We start from the raw sequence: 17,119 nt of genomic DNA, 5'->3' as shown, positions 1-17,119 counted from the left end.
ACAAGGACATGTGATAGCCTATGAGAGTCGTATATTACAGAATGCCGAGAAGCATTTACAAGTGTATGAGAAAGAGATCTTGGTTGTAATTCATGCTCTTTCTACATGGAAACACTATTTGCTTGGGGGTGATTTCACTGTGCAGACAGATCATCAGACCTTGCGTTATTTCCTCACGCAGACTAAGCTTTCTGAGAGGCATATAAGATGGGCCAACTTTTTGTCTATGTTTCACTCTCAGATTGTACATGTGGAAGGCAAAAAGAATGTTGTGGTAGATGATTTGTCACGCAAGCCATAGGTCTCAGCAGTTTCACTTGCTTATCATCATGAGCTTGATGAGATGAAAGAGCAATATGCGCAGGTTGAGGATTTTGGCAGGGTCTATGATCAGATGTTTAAAGGTTGGCCTCATGATCATTATACTCTCAAGGATGGATTTTTGTTGATGCATGGTAGATTGTGTTACTGGCTCAAGGTTATGATTGAAAGTACCTTTGGAGTCTACATCGTCAACAAGAAAGCTCCAAGGAGACAATGGTGTCTCAAGATAAGGTTGGTTTTGCAGTTTTACCTCAATTTTTTTGGTTTGAGCATGATAGAATGCTCAATGTAAAGAATGGTTGTTGATTTATGGAATGAGTGAATCCCATGGCTCTTGCAAGTTGGCAAAGAGCATGTGTGGAGGTGCAAGCTTGTTCAAGTAAGGGACAAGTTTAGGGCTGCTAAGGAATAACATCGAAAAGAGGGTAGTGTTGTTGAGTTGGTTATAGAAGATGAGCAAATTGTGTGGAAGCTAATGATAGCTTTCATGATTAATTGCACCTATGGTTTCAAAATAGAAACCTATAAGAGTACCCTTGAAGAAGCATGCATGTTTGAAGCTCATTATGGAGCTCATGGTAGCCAAAGCTGTGGCTACAAGAACCTCATGGGGAAGGTTTTGTCAAGACATTTGAAGCTACAAGAGAAGGAGCTTCAGCAAAGCCCAAGCCTAGCAACATATTATGCGGGTCCTAGACACCATGGGATTCCAGGAGAAAACAAGCTCCAAGGATTGAAGATCGAGGATCCTCAACCTCTAATCCAATTTCTTCAAACGCAAGTGCAAGACACCAACAAGATGTCGTCACAAGAAGAGGAAGAGGACATCAAGGAAGTGAAGGAAGTCATTTTTGAAGCAATGGATGTGGTTGCATCGAAAAGCAGTCATGAAGAAGAAGAAAGAGAAGAATGGAAGAGAAAAGAAGAATCCATAGCACAAGTAATGGCTAGCCAATTTTGTCAACACTCAACAAGCAAGTCCAACCAAAGAAGAAGAGGTACAATGTGAAGTTATGTTAGGTTCAAATCATGCATGTTTGATTGTGGATGCGCAAAGTTTAGGAAGCAAAGGGGAGGGATTTTTGTTCCTCGGAGGGAAGCCAAGGCAAAAGCCATGAAGGAGATGCTCGAGAGGAGGAAAGAAAACGTACCAGGGAGGGCAAATCCACTGGCAGATGCACAATTAAGGGCCAAGAAGTTGCGGGCTTACAATGCAGGCTTACAGAAGAGCACATTTGCATCAGTAGAAAATGATAAGGTATGGCAGCATACGCAGTAACATGAGAGACCCTACTCAGTCGGAAGGAATATGAAGAAACTCTAATGTGACCTAGATTGTTACAATAGAACTAGGAGCAGAGATCGGGGGGGAGGGGGGGTTTGCTACCTAGGTGATCGCTCTCAAGATTGTCGAGTGGCGATGAGGGCATCTCTAAAAGAAGCACGTGGAGGCGAAGAAGTAGCAATAACTCGATCAACTTGCTTAGCAACGACATCTCCGTCCACGCTTGCACAATAGCATGTGGGTAACCACTACTAATGGCAATGTCTTGCGAAGACCAATATACACGAGAAGCTCAAAAGCAGGCACCTCAAGGCAGTGTTGAAAGCAAGGCGACAGCAACCAACGTGCCTAGAGAAGAAAGACGCTGATTGCAGTGGAGGCTGCCCAATAGGCGGCCAAAAGAGACTAGCTGTAGCACATGAAGTGATAGAAGACATTGTGTGCTAGGTGGTGGTGGCTGCGTTGAAGTGAGAAAAGACAAGGTGAGCTAGATAGCAAGGGCGATGATGCCGGAGGCGCAGAGCAATGTTGGATCACATGATACAGTTTCCCTTTTTAGTATGTTTCAAAGGATAAGGTGTAAAAGGATTTATAGCGTGTGGTGGATAGGGGCCAAATTTAAGCCCGTATTCACATGCAGTTTTTTGGGACAGTTTTGAAACATTTTTTTGGGAAAATCTCTCATTAGTCCTAAAAAACAGGGCAGATATCGACTTTGCAAAAGTCATGGTGTTTTTTTACCACATTGGAGGGTCCCTGCCCTTGCGCGATGGCGCATAAATGGATGTAATTTCTCACATTTATGTGATAGGTGATGTGCCTTTGTGTTATCGCATAAAATTGATTGTATTCTCACCCAGATTTTATGAGGGTCTCCTGCTCGAGCCTTGGGTGCTCAAAATCGATAGATTTGTGGTGTGCGTTGAGTTGTGCACATGTGGATGATGCACTTGTTGGGTTGGTTCCTTTTCCTAGATACATGGGTGTTCTAAAAGCACTTGGGTGGTTCCGCATGAGCAAGTTGGTGCTCGAAACGGACTTGAGACGTCTAGGTTGGCTAAATACACGCACACACACTTGTTGAACACTCCAATTTGCATCGAGGGGGAGTGTTGAAATTGGCAATGCCAAATTGGTGGGGGTGAGAGGTGAGTTGGTCAAAAATGGTTGGAGAGATTTTGAACACCCAATTTTACATTGAGAAGGGGTATTGAAATGTGTAATGTAAAATTGCAACGGGTTTTGATGTGTGAGTTTATGTTTGTGTGGAAACACACCTTATGGGTGAGATGAGATATTATGTGGGATGTGATTTATGAGAGCCACACAAGAAGATGTGGGATAGAGATTGCCACATGGCATGATGATGTGTAAAGGAGATTGGGTTAATGGCTATCTATATCAGAAGCCTTTTATTTGTATAGTTCATAATAACATATGCAATAGAGTATTGTTGAGTGTGCACTCTCTCTCTTTCTCTAATTATGGCTTTCTTAGTGTGATTCAATCCACCTTAGTTTATGTTTAATCAATATTGCTAATCACCACGATCAATCTCATATTAGGATTTTCAACAATGGGCCTAGTCTCGGAAAACTTGTTTGCTACAACTTGCAAAGTTGTAGATGTGGAGGCCATTTCCTCCCCTTGATTGGCACTTTATGGTGGCCCGAGTGTTTTCAATCTTCTCTTTGCTTTGGACAAGGTTTCTTATGGTGATGATAGTTTAAAGGGGGCTTTCGGTCTCCATTGTTTCTCGGTAGTCCATGGTTTGAGAGGTAGAGAGGGGTAAGGCACTAAGGTGGTTGCCTTGGGCATCCCTATTTGGTTGTTTCTCTCAAAATATCCTTGTTCCCTAAGGAGTGGTTGGCCTTACCCATGGGGTTTTCTTTTAGATGGCGCATGAGAGGGTTGTACGCGGAGGCCTTATATGGAGCCAAATTAGTTTGTTGTCGTCGTAATAACTTTGTGCCTCTAGTGATTTCTCCTTGAGCCACAACCTTTGTTGGTTGGGGCTTTTGGCTTTTGTGGGTTGGTGTCTTATTTCTCCTCTTGGTGATGGGTACAATTTCAGTAACTCTCTTGGGTATCCATAGATTACCATTCCTTTGTGCTTTGAGTAGGCTTATGGGTACCCAACACATGTCCTTCCTAATGACAAATCTTCTTTATTTGAGGGCCTTTGGGGGTTTTCTCAAGAGGATCTTTTGTATGCCTTATAGAGGCTTTTGATAAAATTATGCAACTTACCTTGATCGTAAGTTGAAGCACGTGCCTTTTTTTCTTCATTTGTCATGAGCACATTTACTTTCTTGGAGGCAAGTGGAGTGAAACAATTCTTAGGTCCAATCGATTGGGCATATGTTATGCCCCATCCATCCTCTTCCGAGGAGGACTTCTTTGTGCATGGTTCTTTGGATTCTTGCTGAGCTTCTCTGTTTGCTTGTGTCAAGGCTTTGTTTCTTTCTAGAATTGCAGAAATAGAGAGCATCTATATTTCTAGTACATCTATATTCCCATGTCACCATCTCTTGATCATGGTAAAGGTTTCTTCAAAGTTGGGTGTCTATTGCTCCATTGCTACCGCGCTGAGCATGTATACAACGATCCCCTTGCCATCCAAAAGTGGCATAACGTGTGTCGATCTTTGTAGGAAGAATATCCATTTGTGAGGGTATACATCCAATTTTCAAAGTCTTCTGACTTTAGAAGTGAAGCAAACTCTGAGCATTCGCATTCTTTGACCATGTTTTGTGACATGTAAGGCATATGTTCACTTTCGAGGTTCTAGCGCCATGGTGATTGAGTATTTGTAAAAAGGGCCTTTGCTCATGGGATGAGTCTTCCATGTCCACATATTTACTTTCAAAGTATGATTTCTTATTTGGATTTAAATATGGTTTGTGTCCCAGTCATGGACCAATCTCGCTTCTCTCATCATGTAGGGTCTACCTAAGACGTAATTGGAAGAGTTTGGTTAAAAGTTCATCACCACAAAAGAGTGGTAGAAACTTAGGCTAATTTTTTTAATTTTAAGATCCTACAAAAGTCCCATGGCTTTTATGGTGGCCTCGTCAACCATGCTTCATAACCAGACATGTGATGTCCAATGTTGATTGTCCCCATTTCTACTAGCATTGCTTGGTGATGATGCTAACCCTAACACCTCCATCCAAGATGGTTATGGCTTGGATGTCCTTGTGTTTTACCGAGAGTGCTGCATTTATATTGTCACTCTCTCAAAGTAATAGCCCAACTTGTTTACATGCACTTTAGGGAGAGTCTTTAAATTTTTTAATTCCTCTCTTCAGACTCATCTAATGAGTCTGGTGTGGTAGTCACTTTTCCATGCATGCTTTAGTCTTTCCATAAGCTTGGGATTCCTTGGGATTTGGACTTGAGATGAGAGGAAGCCATATAGATGAGCGATGTCTCATGGAGTGTGGACATGGAGTGTCGACGCTCTCACTTTTGTAGCTTTTAGGGCCTATGATGGTGTACAAGATGTGTACTAGCCATTCTGAGAGACAATGGTATCAAAGCTCATGTCCAATGGATTTGAGCTTGGCTATGAGTTCTCCTCTTGGAGAGGTTCTTCTAAGATGTGCGAAGGACATGTTCCTTATCGTGCCTCATCTAGAGAGATGTAAACTTAGTGTTTGGAGATTAATGTTGGTGGAGGCTTGCCCTCCTCTAATTTCTCTTGGCAAGCCCTCCTCTAGTTGGTGTTGTTGGTGGAGGCTTGCTCTCCTTTAATTGGTATTGATCGTGGAGGATTTCCCTTCTCTAATTGCTTTGGTGGAGGCTTGCCCTCCTCTAATTGCTATTGGTGACCTTCTGTAATTGTTAGTGTTGGTGGAGGATTGCCCTCCTCTAATTGCTCTTGGTATGCTTTGACCAACTCGTGAGGGGAGCTTCTAGCTTGCTCTTTTCCTCTATGGGGTTAGGGTATTCTAAGAGATTTGTTGGTAGGTTCATTGGGTTTATGACAACTTGTCTTGGCTCATAGATTAGGCTATCGAATATTTTCCTCCTTTGAAGGATGATGAAGAAATATTAGAGGGGTAGTGTCCTTGTATTCATATTGTCACTCTCAAAATAGTGACCCAACTTGTTTACACACACTTTAGGGAGAGTCTTTAATTTTTTTGACTTCAGACTCGTCTCAAGAGTCTCGTGTGGCAATCCTTGTTCAATGCCTACTCTAATCTTCCATCCATCCAATCCTTCAAGTCCTTCCATAAGCTTGGGATTCCTAGGGATGTGGACCTGAGATGAGAGGAGGTTGGAAAGATGAGTGATGTCTCATGGAGCACATGCTCTCACTTTCGTACCTATTAGGACCTATGATGGTGTACAGGATGTGTACTAGCTCTTCTGTGAGTGAAACTCTCAAGTCACCTCCCAAAACCTTAGAGACAATGGTATCCAAGCTCATGTCCAATGGATTTGAGCTTGGCTTTGAGTTCTTCTCTTGGAGAGGTTCTTCTAAGATGTGCGAATGTTCCTTCTCGGGCCTCATCCAGAGAAATGTAAACTTAGTTTTTGGTGGAGAGTAGGGCCATTTCTTACTGTTGTTGGTGGCTTGTCCTCCTCTAATTGCCCTTGGCAAGCCCTCCTCTAATTGAGCACTTCTACTGGTGGAGGCTTGCCCTCCTCTAATTGTTGTTGGTTGTTTCCCTCCTTTAATTGTTGTTGGTGGAGGCTTTCCATCCTCTAATTGATGTTTTTGTTGGAGGCTGGCCCTCCTCTAGTTGCTCTTGGCATGCTTTGACCAACTTATGAGGAGCTTCTAGCCTGCTCTTTTCCTCTATGGGGTTAGGGTATTCTTCGAGCTTTCTTGGTAGGTTTGTTGGGTTTATGACAACTTGTTCTGGCTCATAGACTAGGCTATATAATAATTTCCTCCTTGATGAAGAAAAATTTAAGGGAATTGTGTCTGAGCCACCTTGAACTATCACACAGTCTTCCCCTTTCCCTATCCTCTTGGCTTTACATCTTTGGGTTTTTGAGGTGACCTTTGCTCCAAAATCTCTTCAGATTTGAAAAGACTCATTCTTGCCCTTGAGTCCTTTCTTATGACTTCTTGTTTGGCTCATAGAGTGGGTTGTAGAATGATTTCCTCCTTGGAGGACGATGAAGAAATATTAAAGGTAGTATCCTTGCCTGAGCTGTCTTGAACTCTCACATGGTCTTCCCCTTTCCCTATCCTCACGACTCTACATCTCTGGGTTTTTGAGGTGACCCTTGCTTGCTCCAAAATCTCTTTAGAGTTGGCAAGACTCGTGTGTGTCCCTGAGTATTTATTGTGGTTGGAGAGGTGGAAAGCCTCTCCTACTACTCGAGTGAGATGCTACATTCATGTAATTGCATTGAGAGAGGAATGGTCCATACATACCCATCTCTCACACATAGCAAGTTTTTGACTTGCTAGCGATTTTGGTTCTAAGATAGGTTTTGATGAGGATTCTCACAAGGGAAAATCCTTACGCATGTGATCTATCTAACCCATGTAGAGAAGTGCTCATGGTGGTTGGTGGCTGAGTTGAGCTTGTGGAGTTACAACCAAGGCCTTCTTGTTAGGTTACTCTACCATGCGGTGAGGTCCTTTTTTAGTGAAAGCATTGCAGTGGTGTTGAGGCTCTTGGAGTGTTCATGTCTCTACTCCTTGAGATTTGTACTATGGCTTGATAAACGGGGTAAATGGGGTATACATTGTCACCATCTATGACATGATGGCTTAAGAGACCTGGCAGGCTCTGAGCCTCTAGGAGCTCAACGTACACTGTTTCTTGTCCCTCTCCTTTCTTCTCCTATGCTTTAGAATCTGAGACAGTGTGAGTTGCTTCATTGGGATTATTCTAGGGATATAAGGTTGTGGTGTAGGTAATACTAGAGGCGGTAAAGCCATCTCTGGAACTCTCAAGGTTCTACTTTGGGGAACATATACCCTAGGTACAATATATTCATTGGCAATCGATTCCCTAATGGAAGTGGAGCTGGCGTTGCCCTCCTAGGTAGGTAAGGCAAGTGGGTGGGGTAGGTTGGTTCTTATAGCAATGAGTTATGTCATGGTTCCCACTGACCCTCATCCAATGTGCACACCAATACCTTTGTTGTTTTGGTCTCAAATTTAGGAATTTTGTGCTTGTATGGTTAGCACAACAAATTGCCAACTTAAGTCTAGGGTATAGATGAGGTTGGCATGTGTTATCTCTTACCAAACCAACTCTACATGTGTTGGCATGTGTTATCTCTTACCAACCCAACTCTATATGTGTTGGCATGTGTTATCTCCTACCAAACCAACTCTCTGTTGTTGGGTCATTTGCTACGTAAGTACGGTAGTTAGCTCTTCCACCTCTTCCATCGGTACTACTGGTGGATCTCTTTCTTTGGTACTTGACTTTAATGGCACCTAATGAGGTCCCCTCCTCAGGGAGTCGGGGAGCTCTTGTGCTTAAAGATGCTTTTGATGGGGCCCCCGTAGGGAGCTCTTGTGAGGGTCTCTTATGAGGGACTCTTAAGCTAAAAGATGCTTTTGATGTGGGGTCCCTTTAGGGAGTCAGGGATCTCTTGTAAGGGAGTTGTTATGTAGTTTTATCATCAAAGTCATTACACTTTGATGGTGCATTGCGACATCATGGTTCTTAAAGAACGTGTGTTTTTTGAAATATAGGGTGTTGTGCAAGGTTGGATCTCAGATTCCTTCTAAGAATCTCCTTATTAGTGTGTGTCATTAGAGAATTTATCTTTCTCTGCACATCATGAGTGGAGATACTGTACTCGATTGATACAATCGTGGGTTAATTCCTTCTTTAGTTGTTTCACATGATGATAGAGCAGATCTAAGGGGTTCCATCGGGTTCCTAGGATACTCCAATTGGCTTGAGGCTAATTCAATTGCCTCTAATTATTTCAAGAAATGAGATTATTCCTCATTTAGAAAATTTTTAGCCTCTGACATACCTAGGAACGTGCATGAATACAAGTGAATGGACATGCCGATTTGGGAGCGTGGGGGGATGTCCTAGGCTAAAGAGGGGCATGTGTTCACAAGTTATGGAATGTGCATGGATAAAAGTGAACGAATTTGGGGATGTCCCGGGCTGATATGTAAGAACGAGCTTGCAAGTTAGGGAGCATGTGTGGATACGAGTGAAAGGACATGCAAATGTAGAAATGAATGTAGGGACATCCTAGATGTTAACAAGGGAACATGGGTTCCCAAGTCACAGAACTTGCATGGATACAAGTGAACATGCGTGCGAATGTAGGAACTAATGTGAGGTGTCCTAGGATGACGGGGGAATGTGTGCTCGCAAGTCAAGGAACATGTGTGGCTATCTATATGTCTGGGAATGTACGTTCGTCAGACTGACACCTATTCAAATAGTCGTGGTGGTGCGATAAGCCATGTGATGGGTCAGATAATAGCTTTGGAGTTATGGCAATTATGGAAAGTATATTTTCATTTACCATGAGATATGGAAATATCCTCTATTTAGCATAGGAATGTTTATGTGAGTGACATGTGCTTCCTATCCCAATCAAGCAAGTGTTTCAGATCGGAAGCGCGATTATTGAGGTGTGATAGTCAACCGTTATAGCCGCTAGCCTAGGCTTGTTTGTGCATGATTATATCAAGAGAGGGACTACTATTTTGCATTATAGAGGCAATAAGTACTCACACAGATATTGGAAACCATTGTGTAGAGCCCACACAAGGATAAATAAGTACTCCATCTGTTATATGTACATTATGTGTGCTATGTTATATACACATTATGTGTGCATATACCAGGAGGCTAACCCACATTAGGCCTGTGAGCATGGGAGCATGGGAACAAGCTCTAGTGGAGCATGGGTTAGGACTAACCTTAAGGGTTAAGGTTAGGGTCAGGCATCCAAGGGTCACACATGAGGAATGGAAAGTCAAGAGTCACTTGAGGGCCCTCCTATATAATAGGGGCATGGGGCACACTCAAGGGGGCTTGGAGGCTTGGAGGCTTGGAGGCTTATGCTATGGTCTCTTGTGTAGAGGTCCATATCTACTCACCTATCATTTCACACTATAGCTATATGCTATTGGATTGTGTTATACCTCTTGATGGTATGGGACATCAAGGTAGAGGTATGATGTATTTCATTTATGATTCATGTGTGCATCCCTTGGGCTCGGGGGTGGTTGGGTGGTTGAGTTTATGCCTGATTTACGCATGTTTATGCATAACAATTATCTAGAGAGATCTTAGGGTTTTAACAGTGGTATCAGAGCAATCTCTATTTAATTGTTGATTTTTTTAGTAAATTTTAATATTTACTAATAAAATGTTATCTTTTGTTGATTTGTGTTGATGAATTGCACGTGGATCATCGATATGGTGATTGGAACATGTGTAACTACAATTCAATGGACGAATCGACGTTGCGGGGGAATACCATGAGTTAATGCTATTTTTTCCTATTTTTTATGGTTAAAATCGAGCATTAATGGAATTTTTTACAAAAATACCATAAAGTTTATGGTGGATATTTTTGTAGAATGGATTCCCTGAATTTCTAGAATTTTCAGAATTTTTTTTCCAATTTTTAAGGAATTTTTTGAGTATTTTTTTGATTTAAAATGTATTTTTATACATTTTTTCTGGGTTTTTCCGCGGGAATGCGATCAAATTTCTGTCAATTTGCTACTGAAATTCAGTAGGGGACAGCGTGTTGATGCATAAATTGCTCTCCCGTGTGCGTGGGGTTCTCTCCGCCTCTCAAATCTGATATTTCCTTCATTTTTTCGTGAAATTTCTCTTAAAAATGAATTTTTTAAATTAAACATTAATCATAATTAATGTCTAATTATGATTATGAGTTTAATTAAAAATCTTAATGAAAGATTAAGTTAATCTCAAGCTAATCTCTCTGATTAAGAGAGAGAGAGAGAAGAGATTGGAGGAGAGATGGAAATGGAGAGGAAAGGGAGGAGAGAGGGGAGAAGAGAGAGATTCATCTCTCTCTGTCTTACGCGCAGGCGACGGGAGGGGAGGGGGCTGCGCTGCAGCCGGGCGAAAAAATTCGCCCCCCCCTAAAAAAATCAAGTTGGTTATAAGCTAAAAAGCTTATTTTTTATTTTTTTTATTTTTAAAAAAATGAGTTTTTTATTAAAAAAAGCTTTTGGATTTATTTCCAAAAAAGAGCTTGGAAAAAACCTGGAAATTGCTGAAAAATATGGGATTTGAGAAAAAAAATCTCTGAAAAATTCCTGAAAATTTCTTATTGAAAATTTTTGGCTTTTCATCTTCCGGAAAACCTTTGGCTTTCCGTTTTCCCGAAACCTTTTGGCTTTCCGAATTCCGGAAAAACTTTTGACCTTTCGTATTCCGGAAACCTTTGACCTTTCACATTCCGAATTTTTTTTGTCTTTTCATTTTCCCAAAACTTTTGGCTTTCCATATTCCGGGAAAACCGTTGGAATTTCGAAATTTTTTGACCGTTCGTATTCTAAATGCGTTCGAGGTTGATTAAAAATTTTAAAAAAATTCCTGAAAATTAGTGGAAAATTAGACAAAGATTATTTTAAATTTTGGAAAAATGTGGGGTTGGTGTTTGGCATGTGGTGTGTCCATTCGGACGCCCGTGACCATTCAAATTCCTTTAAAAATATATTTTTTGAACCAAAAAATTAGAAAAATCCATTAAAATTAAAAATTTTCATTGGATTTGAGAATTGTCGGGCGAAATTGGAAATTTCGTGAACGATGGGATTCTCAAGGAAAATTAGGAAATTTCTAGAAATTATTTTTAGAAATCTTAAAAATTGGTATTTTTTAAAATATCAATGATATTTTGGTAAAATTAATTGCTAAAAATTTTCTGGAAAAATATAGGTTTGGAATGCCATAAGATAGGTTTGGTGGAATTCAAAATTATTATATTTTGAGGTCCTGTAAAATTTGAAAAAATTAGAAAAAAATCATGATAATTCTTTTTCTCGAGAATTTAATATTTTCGAGGGTTATTTAATGTTGAAGTACGTTTTCTCGTGCTGACATTAGATAGATGCGAGTTATTCGCATATTTTATTAATATGATTATACCTCGTATTAATGGATATTTATATTTGGATTAATTCTAAACGATGTATTCATGATTTTTTACCATTGTTTAGCCATTCTTTTTGGACATGTTCCTTAATTTCTTTTGATGGCTATAATTTACGTTCAAAGTGTGTTTCACCTTTGACACTTTTCTATGATAATTTATTTTGTACTTATTTAAGTGTGGCTTGTGCTTAATTTCTTAAGCCTCTATCATGGGTTAGTTGATCGGTTTGTTTTGGTAGATTTTTATTGGATATTTTCCAAGTTTTATATGGACTCATCAAGATCACTTATGTCTAGGGTTTTCTTATTGAGTGCTATACACATGTGTTTCACTTTCTTACTTTGGAGTTTTATTTGAACAACACAACGTTCATATACTCCGGATTGATGAGTTGGCCACCAATTTTAATGCTTCTTTTGGCATGATTTATGTCCATTAGATGGTATGCATTGATTTTTATGATCAACTATGGTTTTTATGGATTTAAGGAGCTTCTATGCTTTTATCCATGGTTTTATAAGGATCTTTTGATCTTTTGAATAATTACATGTGCTTTAAAGGTAGCATTTGCCTTCGTTTTTTGCACGTAATTTTGGAGTATATTTCTTGTACTCTTGTACATATTCCAACTCGGATACCTAGTTGCTTATATATCTAGGTGAGTTATTTTTTCTACCCTAACTTTATTGTGTTTTGGGTAGTTATCATTAGAAAGGCGCCAATAATTCAATTTCTTTTCTAATGATGTACTCAGAAGGATTTATTCCTTGATGTAGTCTCAAGTATATAGAGACATGTTTTAGTATGTGAAAGTCTGGATAAGGCCATCTTATTCCTTTTATACAGGATTTTATTTCATATTTCCTAGACGGCATACTAGGGAGTTTCAAATTGTTAAGGTATGTATGGGTGGTATCATGGTGGTATGGGACGCTAGTGATCCCTCACATATATTATCTTATGGGATAATTTGGGCTCAAGATTGTTGCTTTGCTTACATCACTTAGCATGTTGACCTCAACATTCAAAGACAATCTTATTTTCTAAATTCACTAGAAGTTATAGTGTGGGCATTCTCTAGATAAACTTCTTTTATCTATAACCTGCATGTTTTGATGAGGAAAATCTCATCGGTATTTTCACTTGTTGAAATCTCTTTCTTTAGAGTTCAAACAAGTTTATCTTGTTGTGTTCGGATAAGGAAATTTGGATTCTTCCTTTGTTGGCATTTCTTTCTCTAGTTCCGTACTTTAGGTGATTTACACAATCAACCTGATAGGTTTACGGATGAATATATGTGACTCATCGAGACGTTGATGACTCTCTATGTTGATATGGGTAACTCGAGACGTCGATTATTCCATATACAGATGTGGGTATGTCGGGGCGCCGATGAATCCCTGGTTTTTGCTGTTATAATGCCATGCTTTCCTACTTTATTCCGAATGTTTTACAATGAGAAAGTTACTTTGAATGTGAATTGTTCTGATCATCCGCAGTGGTCTGATGTGGGCAAACAGAGTGTATGAATCAGATTGTAGAGTATATGCTTCGTGCATGTCTCTAGAAAATCATCATATTGAAAAATATCTTCCAATGATGGAATTTGCCTATAACAATTCTAAATTTACGGCTATTATTTTTTAGTCCGTGCATACTTATGTATGGGTATTAACCCATGGCACCTATTGATGTCAGTCTTAAGGACATCGAGCTTGATGCATCGAGGGATTTCTTGCGAGATATACAGGAAATTATGACCGAAGCTCGGGATTCTATCAGGAGTGCTCATGATAGGGCATGGTTTTATGCTGATAGGGGACGCTCATCTCGGTCTTTTGAAGCAGGAGCGTTGGTTTATTTTAATGTTCCTAAAGATTCTCAGACTTTGTCAATGGAAAAATGCTCGAATTTATCTCCTAGATATTGTGGTCCATTTCGAGTTATATATCGGATTGGCACGGTTGCGTATGAACTAAAACTACCGCCAATTGTTAGAGTTCATCCAGTCTTTCATATCAATAGATTGAAAGGGAAACTGGGAGGTGAGGATAACACAGTTACTCCTCAAGAACTTGTTGAAGTCGATTATTTATCCTATTTTTCACATGAACCTGATAAGGTACTTGAATTCAGGGAAAGGAAACTTTGTAGTTGACTAATCCCTGAGGTTAAAATTAGGTGGAAAGATAGGGAAATTGAGAATTCGACTTGGGAGTCGGTTGAGATTGTTCAACGCAGTTCTCCTTCTTTTCATTGCAAGAGTGCAATGTTTTGAGAGAGGGGAAGTATGTTATATGTACATTATGTGTGCTATGTTATATACACATTATGTGTGCATATACTAGGAGGCTAACCCACATTAGGCTTGTGAGCATGGGAGCATGGGAACAAGCTCTAGTGGAGCATGGGTTAGGACTAACCTTAAGGGTTAAGGTTAGGGTCAGGCATCCAAGGGTCACACATGAGGAATGGAAAGTCAAGAGTCACTTGAGGGTCCTCCTATATAATAGGGGCATGGGGCACACTCAAGGGGGCTTGGAGGCTTGGAGGCTTATGCTATAGTCTCTTGTGTAGAGGTCCATATCTACTCGCCTACCATTTCACACTATAGCTATATGCTATTGGATTGTGTTATACCTCTTGATGGTATGGGACATCAAGGTAGAGGTATGATGTATTTCATTTATGATTCATGTGTGCATCCCTTGGGCTCGAGGGTGGTTGGGTGGTTGAGTTTATGCCTGATTTATGCATGTTTATGCATAACAATTATCTAGAGAGATCTTAGGGTTTTAACACCATCCAAGAGGACCCTAAGGTCTCTGTGAAGGATATGGTGTACACTGTCGGTAATGTTTGGTATGGCAATGTGGCAGGGTTTATCAACAGCAGTATAAATACAAATGCAAAGCCAATTTTTTGTTTTATATGTTCTCGTGAGGTACCACCTTGGTCTATCTCTATGAAGAATGTAGACATTGTAGAATATGGACACATATGTGTTGAAACCATAGATGATATATAACTATTTGCAGACTATGAGTTTGATTAAAGACATTGTACTTCATTATATATTCATTACTAATTTAAATCACTTCTTACCAATTGTGTAGTTATCACATAACACCATGGGAAGAATGGCTCCTCAAAGGGACTATAGAGCTTCAATGGCTCTAGTACCATTCTGCCCATGGAGGTATGGAGAATGGCACTAATGCCATTCTCCCCAAGGGGACTGACTATAAGTGAGAATTGCTCTAAAATGACGTTTGTTTGAAATATGACGCTGGCAATTTTGTATCAATGCAATGTTACGCTTTTAATACAAATCTTCTTTTGTGTCTTTACAATGTGTAATCCATGTAACATGTAACGTTGTCTTTTTACAATGAATCCTCTTAGTCTTATGCTTTGGAGGTGCATATTAAGTGTTTGTAAATACCACATGACTTTGCATCACCTACAAGCCTTGCATTCGTGGTTATATCTCTTGCACTTACATGGCTATTTAGTTATAATAAAGTGTCTAACTCCTTCCATAGATTTGTCACATTTGTCCTTAATTACATTTCTCCATATCTACATGAAAAAAGACATGTCCAATTAGCTCGTCCTCATGCAAGTAAGGTAGCAACTCTCCTAGAAGAATGTTATCTCCCTTGTCTTATAAATTAAATGTACAAGGAACTATGCAATTTAATGGAGGACTAATGCAAGTCTTGTATGGAGAGTCATTAATAAGTATTCTCCTTCTAGGGTCACATCCAAACACCTTTGAGATTTTTGCCAAGGTTTTAAACATTATCTCAACACCAACCTTGTCAGGGGGCGAATTATCATCCTCTTACTACAAGTATAGCATCCCTACTGACTCCATATCACAAAGAAAGGGAAGCTCTCCTTTGCTGCAAGCAACTATTAGGGTTTAGCACTTAGAATGGAGGGCTCACATGTATTCTCAAAGGGAGAAGCCACCATGAAAGCTTGAGAGAGCTCAAAGCTCTGATACCAATGCAAGCAACTATGGAAGTGTGGTGTGTTAACGTCTCACCTAGAGGAAGCTCATTATAGGGAGCAATACCTAGAGCACTCATGGGAGTTTGCACCATATCCAAGAGAACACATGTTCCAAGGAAAACAGATGACCAAATGTCATAAAGTGAGTAAAAGATCCTAGTACATGATAGTAATCTCCTATTTATATCCCCTAGGGCCCCATGTGCCCCACATATGTAAATGGACTCTAACCCCATGTGCCTAGGCCCATCCCCATGTGCATGTGCACCACTAGGACACGTTACAAACCATCCCCTCCTACAACGATTTTGTCCTCGAAATCAAAGGGTGGTCGTGCATAAAACGTATACAAGAGGCTACGTACGAAAGCAAAAAAAATCCACATCCATGACTAAATGTAGTGGAAGACCCGTGTATGAATCATATGACCCCCTGGGTCAAATGGAAAGGATAGAGGGCTCCCATCGATGATGAGGCTATATATGCAACCTCCTGGATCAAAAGGAAATCCGAGGCATGCAAAATCCAAGGAAATGGTTGCATGATAATCTGGTGCAAGTGGAGTAGATAAGGAACCACTGTCGATGACGAATCTAGTCGAGTATCCTCCAGGATCGTGAACTCATGCCTCCGTTATATGTAGCACCATCCAAGAAGTCAAAAGCATGATCCACGATATCTATGTATGTATGAGTATGATCCGACCCATGCACAATATCTCCATGTGTATGATACTCTATATATGTGTGACCCTCTAGAATATAAACTGGATCATCATAAAGATTGTCATCACTAAGCACTGAGACCAAGTGTCTACACAAGAGGTATAAGTGGTATCAGGCAACTCACTATCAAAAATGGAATCTCCAAGGCCACAAAGGTCATCCCCAAAGGTATAAACCAACTCCACCAACTGGTGTCCCTATATGACCTAAATCCCATGATAGATCAATCTCTAATAGTACTGGATCTAAGGAAATACCTAGATCAACTATAAAACTCTCAAAATCAATGTTATAGGATATGCTAGAAATATGATCAATATGCATACTCCTACGATGTCTCACCTCTATGAACTCATCACTACTTTCATGCAATCTCCCTGATTGCTGAATCACAACAACTCGATCCTTTCGAATGCTGCCATGAATGCTATGAAAACTAGGAGTAGTTGTCGTATCCGAAATCTCTCCACATGTAACAAATCTAGAGGAGTAGCCCAACACATATAATACTAGAACCTCGGGTCTATGCTCCTCATGGTCTATGATGTGCTCAACGACATGTGAAGTGTAAATCCCATGTGTAACTAAAGATGTATGACTAGCCGAATGATCATGAGACTAGTCAAATGCCCATCAAGATCATGGAATGCATCACTAAGGTCATCTA

Source organism: Cibotium barometz, chromosome 36, assembly GCF_041138505.1.
Source record: "Cibotium barometz isolate CiBa-2024 chromosome 36, ASM4113850v1, whole genome shotgun sequence".
Lineage (NCBI taxonomy): Eukaryota > Viridiplantae > Streptophyta > Polypodiopsida > Cyatheales > Cibotiaceae > Cibotium > Cibotium barometz.
This window is presented reverse-complemented; position numbering follows the sequence as displayed.